We start from the raw sequence: 11,090 nt of genomic DNA on the forward strand, positions 1-11,090 counted from the left end.
CTCATAATCATTCCAGGTAGCCATTACGTTCTAAATGATGTCTCAAAGAGTACAACATCAGCCTTTAATGTTAAGAGGAAATAATGATTACGGTATTACATGTGCAGTGAAATCTATCTGAAACCTGCCTTAAAGTCCATCTGTATAGATACCTGTCTATTATGACCAATTAGTGACAGTTCAATAGTAAGTTATACCTTATATTAATATCAACATAGCATGCATTTCCTGACATTAGTGTGACTCAGTGTGAAGATCACAGAACAGCGCTGCTAAATTCAAAATGGTTTTGACTGCATTGGCTCCTCCAAGAACTCACCAAGGTAGTGATGTGATAGTGGAATAACATTTGGCATGAATTTCCTCAGGAATTCTCTTGCTCTGTCACCGTAACTTTGGCGGAAGTTTGATGGAAACTCTGTTTCCGTGCATAAACTGAGTCTCCGCCAAACTTCCGCTGATATCATAGCAGCAGAGTTGGAGAAGCCCCAAGGAAATTCACCACCATTGTGTTGGCTCCAATGTAAAATAAGGAGCTCCATATTATCCAATTCACTTCATGATTTTATAATACCGTTTATGGAGCACTATTTATGCCTATCTACCAGCAATAGTCTGAATCAGACTATACAGACGTTCCAATTATACATTGGCAGATGCTATTTAGCTAATACATCTATGTGGCTTGATTATATTGGCTTCACACAATGGTTGCACTGGCATCTTCTGAAACTCAGACCACCATTGTACTTGTCTAAGTATACATGTGCCATGCGATGCAGGGTATACATTGCTGCCATTGGCTCGGTGCTGTTCTAAGTTTGTAAAAAAGATATAACTTGTCTGGTGTAGCTGAGCCAACATTAGTCAATGCACCTCAGCAGTTGAGATTTGTGCTCATGTTTGGAATAATATTAATGTGTGAATTATTTATTCTGGATCTTGTATTAGGTTTCGATTGCCCAAAGACAGTCTCAACTCGAGTCGTTTAAACCAGCTTCACTTTGATTTCTAGCAACTGTATTTTGGGAAATTGATTTTGATGTTACTGTATATAATTGGCAGGAAAAGCAGTGATATGTGCATTACTTTAGTTTCATCTATTGCATCCCTTTGAATTCTCTTTCTCACTCTCTCTGTTCTTTGCATGGGAGTTTTTCTTTTATTTGGCATTTGAAATATGCTGATGTTCTTGCAGGAAACATCAATAATGCTGAAGATTGAAACACTTTTACTTCATCTTTCTTCCTGTAATAATACTTAAACATATGTCAGGTCAGTCATGGTGTACTTCACTAGGGAAAGCAAGGTGTGTATGGAATTGCCCTGAGCACAATGTCAGATACCATTTTAATTTTGTATATCATATATTGCAGAATTCTAATTAATGGATTAGAACATTTTAATGCATTGGATTTACAAGCATACCGCAAAGTATTAGGACGTAGGAGAATATAGACATTGGGCCAGAACTCGCGCAGAGCGGCATGGCAACGCTCGTTGCAGCTCCTGCGAATTAAATTAACGAATATACTTACTGCGGGCTCTGTGGTGTCGACTTGCTTGGTTTCGAACTTTTAAAAATTTGTGCCCTATCAACCCAGCCTCTGAGCAGCGTAAGTTGATGCGCATAGAACAATATGTGAGAATAGAAGACACGCCTACAAAATCTGTCAGGAAGAGAAGTCACACCCACAAGCAGGCAAGCAGACTTCATTCATTTAAAGCTAGTATTCTGGAAGTCGTTGTAAATAAAAAAAAAATCTTTATAAAAAAACAAAGAAATAATTGAATTAAATTAAAGAGACAGAAGGGAAACGTAAAAATATATTAAATTTTTCATTTTTCATTTTTTTTTAAATGACCAAAAACTATTAAAGTAAGGAATAATATGAGACTCCATATTTTTAAAAGTTAATTTTTAGTTGTTTGGCAGTCATTAAGACTAACAGCACTTTTAAAACTTAGTTTAGACCTGCTATTTTTAAGCATAACTGTTTAGTGGTGTAATTAGTTTCTTTCCAGCTGGGCAGATAAGCAAGTTTGCGATTTCTCAGTGATTTCAATGATTGCAGCGTGCGACGGCCCTTTAATTCGAAGCTGTTGGCGAAATCGCCGGCAAATCAATAGGAGTAAGTTCATGATTTCCGCGTTTTACTGCGCATGTGCAAACACAGCAACTTGCTCCTTCAATTCGCCATTAAAAACGGAGAGCGCTGTTGAGCTCCTCCGTTATTTCGGGAGCAAGTTCTGCCCCGAATAATTTTGAACCTCTGGTGACTTGGACAAGATCCAAGAAGGAAGAAAAAAGGGATGGGTAAATGATGGAGAAAATAGGCAAATGTTCACTGGACTGTTAAACACACTTGAAATACTTGAAGACTGTTCCAAAGATTTTCTTAAAGCACAAAAAAAGAAAACAACTGTGAATGTCACTCAGAACCAATACAAAAATTAGGCACTGTCAGCAAACTGCTGATCATACCTTAAAATTCTGAAACAACTAAATTTTGATAGAATGTAATTTGTTCCATTTTGAAAAAGTATGCCAAAACAGATGTAAAGCCGACAAAGCAATGGCTGTGCCCTCCGGTCAGTGCATGGCGCAAGCTTTGGTCATTTGTACCTGAATTTTGCAATTGGAGTGCTACAACTGGCATAGAGTTCCAATTTGCATATTTAAGCAGCCTTTCGCCTGTTCCAGGTGGCCAAGCTGCTCACCCATTTACAGGACCGCCCAACATCCCATCAGACATCAAAGGGATGGGCGAGGTGTTCCCCGGATTTTCAATTGCTGGCCACCCATTATTTAGGTGCAAAATGGATGGCTGTGAGTTGAATGTCTCCCCCTTACTCTTTACTGACATACTTAATTTTTCAGATTGTTGCTGGTTGATTGATGATATTTTTCAATTGCCATTTAGCTCTTCTGTGTGCACAAGGGGAAAACTTCTATGCCCTCACTCTCCTACTCCTTTCCTCTCTTCCCCACCCAATTTTCTCCCATGCTCTCCTGAAGATCAGTCACCCAAACTGCAGTTCAGTTCTGTTGGTGCCAATAACCTTTCCTCGCTTCAGTGGCCATTATGTATGTGTAAGTCAGGACAGTGAGCATCAATAGGTTATTTGACCATGGGGGGACATCACAGCTGTACCTGACTGCCTTCATCTGATATTGACAGAAGTGCATTTTCCAGAGTTAGAAGCAGCAACCATGGCTGATATTTTCCCATTGTTGTCCAGAGGCATTAATCGTATTTGCAGCACCCAACTGCTACCCTGGGTGAGGTCAGTTAACTCAGCGTAGACCAAGGATCAAACATTGAAAGTTCCTAGTCTGTATGGTTCACTAACACATATTGATCCATCCAACTTTCTAAATTGTGCATTTAGAATTCTTAATTCTTGCATTTTATATGTTAACATCAACACAAAGTCAATGTCATTTAGACTTGACCTCTCTTCAAATTTCCAGAAGGGAATGCCAATGTTCTAGATTGCTGACTTGGCCTAAATTAGACTAACTGTCCAATTACATTCATACAATTTCTAATGGGAGAAAATGTAGGGTCGACTTTAACAACCAGCACGAAGCTGACGGGAGCAGACGGCAATCCCGCACGGGAGTCTTTGTCAGAGGCCTGGCAGATTTTAAATGCCAGGCCTCATGTGAATGCCATTGGTCAGCTGATCAGTCGTTTCCAGTGGAAAGCAGCAGCTGGTGAGCAGGAGGTATATGAAGGTCGGGCAGTCTGGAGGCCGCCTGCCGACATCGAAAGAAGGCAGCTGGCAGCAAGGTGTGTACGGTAACAGTGGGTGTTGCGAGGGTCTTGTAGCCAATGGGGTGTGAGCCTGGGACAGCAGAGGCCTGGACTTTTCTTGTGGGACCCGGAGGAGCAGGTTCACCCAAAGTTGCAGCCCATGGAATAAAGGGGGCAGTAGCAACATGGATACAGAATTGGCTATGTAACAGGAAACAGAGAGTACTGGTGAACAGTTGTTTTTTGGACTGGAGGGAGGTATACAGTAGTGTTCCCCAGGGGTCGGTGTTGGGACCACTGCTTTTCTGGATATATATTAATGACTTGGACTTGGGTGTACAGGGCACAATTTCAAAATTTGCAGATGAACAAAACTTGGAAGGGTAGTGAACAGTGAGAAGGATAGTGATAGACTTCAAGAGGATATAGACAGGCTGGTGGCATGGGCGGACACGTGTCAGATGAAATTTAATGCAGAAAAATGCGAGGTGATGCATTTCAGTAGGAAGAATGAGGTGAGGCAACTCAACTAAACTAAAGGGCATAATTCTAAAAAGGGTAAAACAGAGAGATCTGGGGATATATGAACACAAATCGTTGAAGGTGACAGGTCAGGTTGAGAAAGTGGTTAAAAAAGCATACGGGATCCGGGGCTTTATAAATAGAGGCATTGAGTACAAAAGTAAGGAAGTCATGATGAACCTTTATAAAACACTGGTTTGGCCACAGCTGGAGTATTGTGTCCAGTTCTGGCCACCGCACTTTAGGAAAGATGGGAAGGCCTTAGAGAGAGTGCAGAAGAGATTTACTAAAATGATTCCAGGGATGAGGGACTTTAGTTACATGGATAGACTAGAGAAGCTGGTGTTGTTCTCCTTGGAACAGGGAAGGTTGAGAGAAGATTTGATAGAGGTATTCAAAATCATGAAGGGTCTAGACAGATTAGATAGAGAGAAACTGTTCCCATTGGTGGAAAGGTCAAGAACCAGAAGACATAGATTTAAGGTGATTGGTAAAAGAACCAAAGATGACATGAGGAAAAACTTTTTTACACAGTGAGTGGTTAGGATCTGGAATGCACTGCCATAGTGGGTGGTGGAGGCAGATTTAATCACAGCCTTCAAAAGGGAACTGGATAATTACTTGAAAGGAAAAAAATTGCAGGGCTACGGGGATAGGTGGGGGAGTAGGACTAGCTGGATTGCTCTTGCATTGATCTGGCGCGGATTTGACGGGCCGAATGGCTCCCTTCCGTGCTGTAACCCTCCTATGATTCTATGATTCTATAAAGAAGGCAGCTGGCAGCAAGGTGTGTGCAGTAAGAGTGGGTGTTGCGAGGGCCTTGCGGCCAGTGGGGTATAAGCCTGGGGCAGCAGAGGCCTAGCCTTTTCTTGTGGGGCCCGGAGGAGCAGGTTCACCTGTGGGGGTTGGGTAGCTGTGGCGGGCAGACCGCTCAGAAGAACGTTACAGTTTCATTGGAGCCCCATGTATGTTATGGGACATCAATTTGCATTTATTAATGAGGCTCCTGCTGGAGTCCAGCGGAGCCTCATCTGGCACCAAAACCAGCGGTGTTAAAATTGTAGATCAGCGGGAACGGAGTGGGAAATGGAGCAGTTCCATTTTAACTGTTCCCCGCTCTGTTCCCACCAATCGGGGAGAGTTAAAATCGCCCCTTCTATTGTACATAAACAGTTTCAAAAGTTTGTATTTTTAATTAACACATTTTAATAAACCACATTCAAAACTTGCAACGTTCAATCAACAGATTTAATCATTGCAGAGGCTTCTGGATAAAATGAAAAGTTTAAATACATTTTGCAAATACAAAATTGACATTTTCTTTTGAATTTTGGAATATTTTTATGGTAGTTCATAAGTGTGGAATTTTGATAAAAGAGGTAAATACGGTATATTATATTAATTTGTAGAAACAAACCATTAATGCAGATGTAGCACCAGGAGTAAGTCTATATGTACAGTTGATTTAGAGGTACCTTTGCTTGCAAAAATCCACATAAAGAAAATGACAGTCCCAATCACTTGACAAGCACTTCAGCTGTTATTGGACTTCTATGGATAAAATATTCAGAGCTGCTGTCGCTTCACCTGCTAACCTTGCCAGAAGTGTGGCAGAAACGAGGTTTCTGTTACAGGAGATTCACCCATTGTAAATAGTCTCAGCAGATCCAACTTATAATTAAAGGGAATGTTTGAAATGATTGTAAAATAAAATGTTCCTGAGCATTAAGAAGTATTGAAATAAAAGGAATCTGTAATAGAGTGAAAACAATAAGAAGAAGTGCATTGAAGCCATATTAGACTCACAATAGTGAGGAATACTGTGGAATACAGATGGAAGAAAGAGGTTTAAGGATATTTCATATGTAAACTTCAAGGGATTGATTATTGTGGTGGGGGAGGCTGGGGATCATCAATTTATTTGTAAATCTTCTTTTTTGTTGAATAAAAACCCTGCTGTATGCATGTACAATGACTATTTGGATCAGTTTGGACCATAATTTCACACAGACATAGATCACACCTTTATGTACGCTCACACTTTGGGAGAAATATTGACTCCTCGTGAAAATCCTGGGACTGTTCCAAAGTTAGTCCCAATGCCCCATAACCTGCTGGGGCAATAATCTACCTTAAGGTTCACCAGTTTGTCAACTAATAACTTACAACAAAGCTCAAAACCCATATAGTATTATCTCCAGAAGTGCACACACTCATCTTTGACACCAATGTATCCTGTTTTCATGGGATACTGTGTCATCACCTCCTAACTCTAGGTTGGTTGATGCTCTGATTATTTCACTGATACCATTGAATTTTTTAAAATGCAGAATGCATCACCAGTAACAACAGCACCAAGGAAGCATACTTCATCTGTGACATAAACATTTTGAGAACAGAGACCTATCAAGGGGCTATCAAAAATTATCATTTTCAAAAGTGTATGCAGCATATGTTGAGAGGAAGGGTGTAATAGCTTGTGTACAGAAAGGTGTTTAATTTAGACAAATCTCCCAGAATCAAAAATACCTTATTCTAAATTGTGAACGGTCTGCTCTGCCAGCTCAAGTGCAGCAGGGCAGAATCCTCATCTGCCCTAGGCCCCAGTCAAAGACCCGGTCCCAAATCCTGGGGACAGACTCATTTGCACGGCCGGGGTGAGCATATCAGCAGCACTCGCCGGGAACCAGCAGCTGCAATGTTGGAGCAGTGCCTACAGGATAGGTAACCTGTCCGTACTAAAGGTTAAGGCTCTCATGCCAGTTCACAGCTGGTGTGAATTCTGATGAAGCCTATGGAACGCATAAAGTTTGGAATTCCTAGGAAAGACAGGGAAATCCCCTGTAATGCCTCCTTGAAGTAGTGGGGGTGGGCAACTTTTAAAATTTGGATGATGGCAGGGGAGATATATACTATCTTAGGTAGGATTTGGCAGAAGTCTTGGAAAGGGAAGGGGGAGAACAGGCAGGTTGAAATTACTTTTCTTGTTGAGTTAACGTTTATTTATTGAAGGTTCTGGGCTCTCATTTATGCTCTCCTTGCCTGGCATCAGGCTGCTAGCTCTCCTGTTCCATTTCCTCTCCTTCTTGAGCACCCTCTTTGTGGTGTTGGGATGCCTAAGTAAGACCTTCATATGCCAGTGAGTGAGTGTCTACATGTAAGGAAGAGATACCTTCAGTGATGCCTCCCTCTAAGAGCCTCCAACCTTGCCTCTTCTGTATGTTCATCCGCCTCCTCTTCATAACATCAAAATACAGATATTCCCGTTGAGAAATCCATGTTTAGAGTGCAAAGCGGTACTTTGAACAGAGCTGAGTAAAAGCAGCAGCTAGGTAAAAGTAGCAATCCCCAACAGACTAGAAAGATTGCTTTGCAGGCAAAGAAACACCCACCTTCAGTAACAGCACACAAAATGGCCTCCTCAATGTGGTATCCAACTCAGGGATACCTTGCAGCAGCTCGTCCTGCCACTAATATAGTGATGGCAATTATTTGGGGTGCGTTTGAGACTGAAATGGAAGGGAATGGGGCGAAGGAGTTTGCAACGCTCTCTTCATTCAAATGTGGTGGAACCAACTTGTCGAGGGCCTTAAAGGGAACTGGCAGTTCTTTTCGGAGAAGAATTCAGATGCAGTTTCTTGGTGCTGTATTGAGGTGGGAGCCTTTAAGAATGCAATTTCCTATGTTTACTGCCCCAAGCCCCCTCCCAAAACAAGTGGTAACTCAGACGAGAATCCAGACCCACATATCTGAGGGGGTCAAACAAAACCATGGCAAGGTGCTAAGGAGGAACCAGCCTTGGCTTCAAACTGAGTTATTCAGATGTTCTGGAGACAGTTACATTTATTATTTAACTCCAAAGAGCTTTTCTGTGTATGAGTTGCCCTTTTTTTGCAGTGAATGCTATTAATGATTTGATTGATGGTATAAAGGGACACATTACTCTTTCTTTATTTTCAGTCACAAAGATTATGACCCTAATTCTACTGTACAAGACACGTTTTCTTTTTCAATTTATGCTTTTTTTGTTCTTTTCCCTAAAAGCTCATGAGTGAAAATTAACTAAGAGATACAGGAACAAGGCAATTGTTACAATATTTTGGTATTCTATTTTGGTAAATAGTATAGAAACACACAGTTTTACCTGGTTGAGAGCGACACACCTCATTAACTTAAAAATGCATCTTCAAACTAGACCCATTCACTGAAGTGTGCTCCCCAGCCCAGTGTTAAATTTACAAGCACACAGAAACAACCCCATAGATTACTGCTTCTGATTTACTGGCTCATATTTTAAATAAATGCATTTTCCTGTAAAATATTGGGTCCCTGAAATTCTATGGGGGTTCCATCAGCCTCCCATTGTAACACCAGCCCCAGGGAAATAGCATGAATGGCTGCTTCCACTGTATTCTTAGGGCTTTTGCCAGTTTCCCGCTGGACTGGTAGTATCCCTGTGAGATTTCAGGGCTTGGAATTCCACTAGATATGAGTTAAAGCTCAGGTTAGGAAAAGTCCATTTACACAGGGTGAGGGGCTAGAATGCCGAATTCTCTGCAACAAACCATTGTTGAAGCAGAGTTCATAAATAAATTATTTTAAAAGGCAATTAGAAAAAGAGGAATATATAAAGGGTGCTTGTGCTCTGAGGACTGGCTGGAGGCCGTGGAAGTGAACAGGAAAGTTGAGTTAGAGTAAATAGCCCATGTGGATAAATTCACCAATGTAGACTTAATGTTCAATGGCCTCTTTCTGTGCTGTAACATTGTGCTGCTCCGTTAGCATAAGTGCAGTGGAGCAGAACCCTCATCCAGCCATTTCTCAAGATGCAGACCCTGTCGTAACTGGCGGGGACATAGTTGTTGCATGGCCTGGGCAGGCACATTACCGGCGCCAGCCCCAAACTGTCGGCTGGAATGCCAGGACAGCATCACGCTACTCCAGTGGCAGAAAGGATGCCCAGTGAGGGCCCAAAGGAAATCCTCCCCTTCACATCAGTTGCTCCCAGTGGAGCAAGCGGAATCATGGTGGAATCATGGCGGAATCAGGTTCCACCCCAAATTCCTGCATCTCCATCAGGCAGAAATTAGTCTTTGTGTCCTCTCTGGCTCCAGGATTTTCAAGGTCTATGATTCTATGAGACAGTGACAGCCATTATTATCTTGTCGTATGAAATGAGTTTGTGTTTGTGCTGTGTGGCTTCAGGTCAAAAATCTGACATTAAATATAACAAATATACAAATACGTCACAGGTGTTAATATTTGTCAAGCTTAAAATGCGTGCTACTTCAATGAATAGCAGGCAACCAAAGCCACTCAGCAGCATTAGTCAATCAGCAGATCCTCGTCCTTTTCTTCTTCAAGTAGCTTGGCTCTATGGATTGTATTTTACAGACTTGGTATCAAGTCAGAAAGCTTCAATTTACCTTTTGAGGGCCAGTGACATTTTTAGCTGGAGCAAACGTTGTTTTGATAGCTCTGGGTGCCCCATGTAAGCATTTCCATAGCAAGTATATCAAGATACATTCAAGAAAACCTCCTAAAATTTCTGCAGACAGTTAGCTACAATTAGAAGTACAATGTAGCAACCCTTTTGGCAGTACATAAAGGGTGGGGCTGTGTTAAATCAAGAAGTCAATTATAGACAACATTATAAGTGGCAGTAACATATGCAGACAATTTATTTGTTCACAATGGAACAGATCAGTTCCACTTAAGTACTACCATCGTCCCTGTGAACACAATGATTATGTATCCAGGATGAGAAACAGCCACCAGGCCCATACAAGACTGCTCCTATTCTCTACAATCCTTCCCACAGTAATATTGTACAGCTCCACATGGAAAAATAATACCCCTTACTATGTTCCTGTAGTTAGACCTTGGTTAGTAGAAATCCAGCAGACTGGACGAGCTATAAAAAGCAACCAAGGGATACAAAGAAAGTAATAAGAGGTGCAAAGAGGGAATATGAAAAAAAAACTCGCAAGGGATATCAAAGCTAACAGCAAAAGATTTTAGAAATATATTAAGAGAAAGAGAGTAATAAAGGGAAATGTGTGCCCATTAAACATGGATGCATGTGAGATTATGATAGATAATAAGAAAGGGGCAGACTTGTTAAATAAGTACTTTGTATCCATTTTCAAAGTGGAGGAAGAGGACAAAATACCAGTGGTAAAAGCGAACCTAAAAATAAGTCAAAGGGAAGAAAGTAGTAGAATTAATACAAGTAAAAAAAAAATGGTAATAGAGAAAATAATGGGACTTAATATGGACGGATCTCCAGGATCTGATGGTTTCCACCCCAGGGTATTTAAATGAAATAGATGAGGAAATTGCAGATAAATTGATCATAATTTTCCAAGGTTTTCTAGATTCAGGAATTGTGCTTTTGGGTTGGAAAATTACAAATGTCACTCATTATTTAAGAAGGGAGGGAAAGAGAAATCAGATAACAATAGACCTGTCAATTTAACATAATTTGTGGGAAAGTAACTGAAATCTATCATCAGAGATGAGATAGTAGCTGAAAGAATTTTCAAAAATAGTTGAAGGGACTTCATTGTTTCATTTTCTCCTGTTTTTATTGGTAGCATTTGTTTACTGCTCATTGTTGTTTGGTTGCTTTTATGTGTTTTATACTAACTTGATAGAATTTTTTGATGAGGTAACAGAGTGGCTAGATGAGAGCAATGTAGTTGATGTGGTGTATATTGATTTTCAACAGGTGTTTGATAAAGTGCCGGATAATAGGCTTGTCATCAAGATTGAAGCCCATGGAATAAAAGGGGCAGTAGCAGCATA

The sequence above is a fragment of the Heptranchias perlo genome, chromosome 4, assembly GCF_035084215.1.
Source record: "Heptranchias perlo isolate sHepPer1 chromosome 4, sHepPer1.hap1, whole genome shotgun sequence".
Classification (NCBI taxonomy): Eukaryota; Metazoa; Chordata; class Chondrichthyes; order Hexanchiformes; family Hexanchidae; genus Heptranchias; species Heptranchias perlo.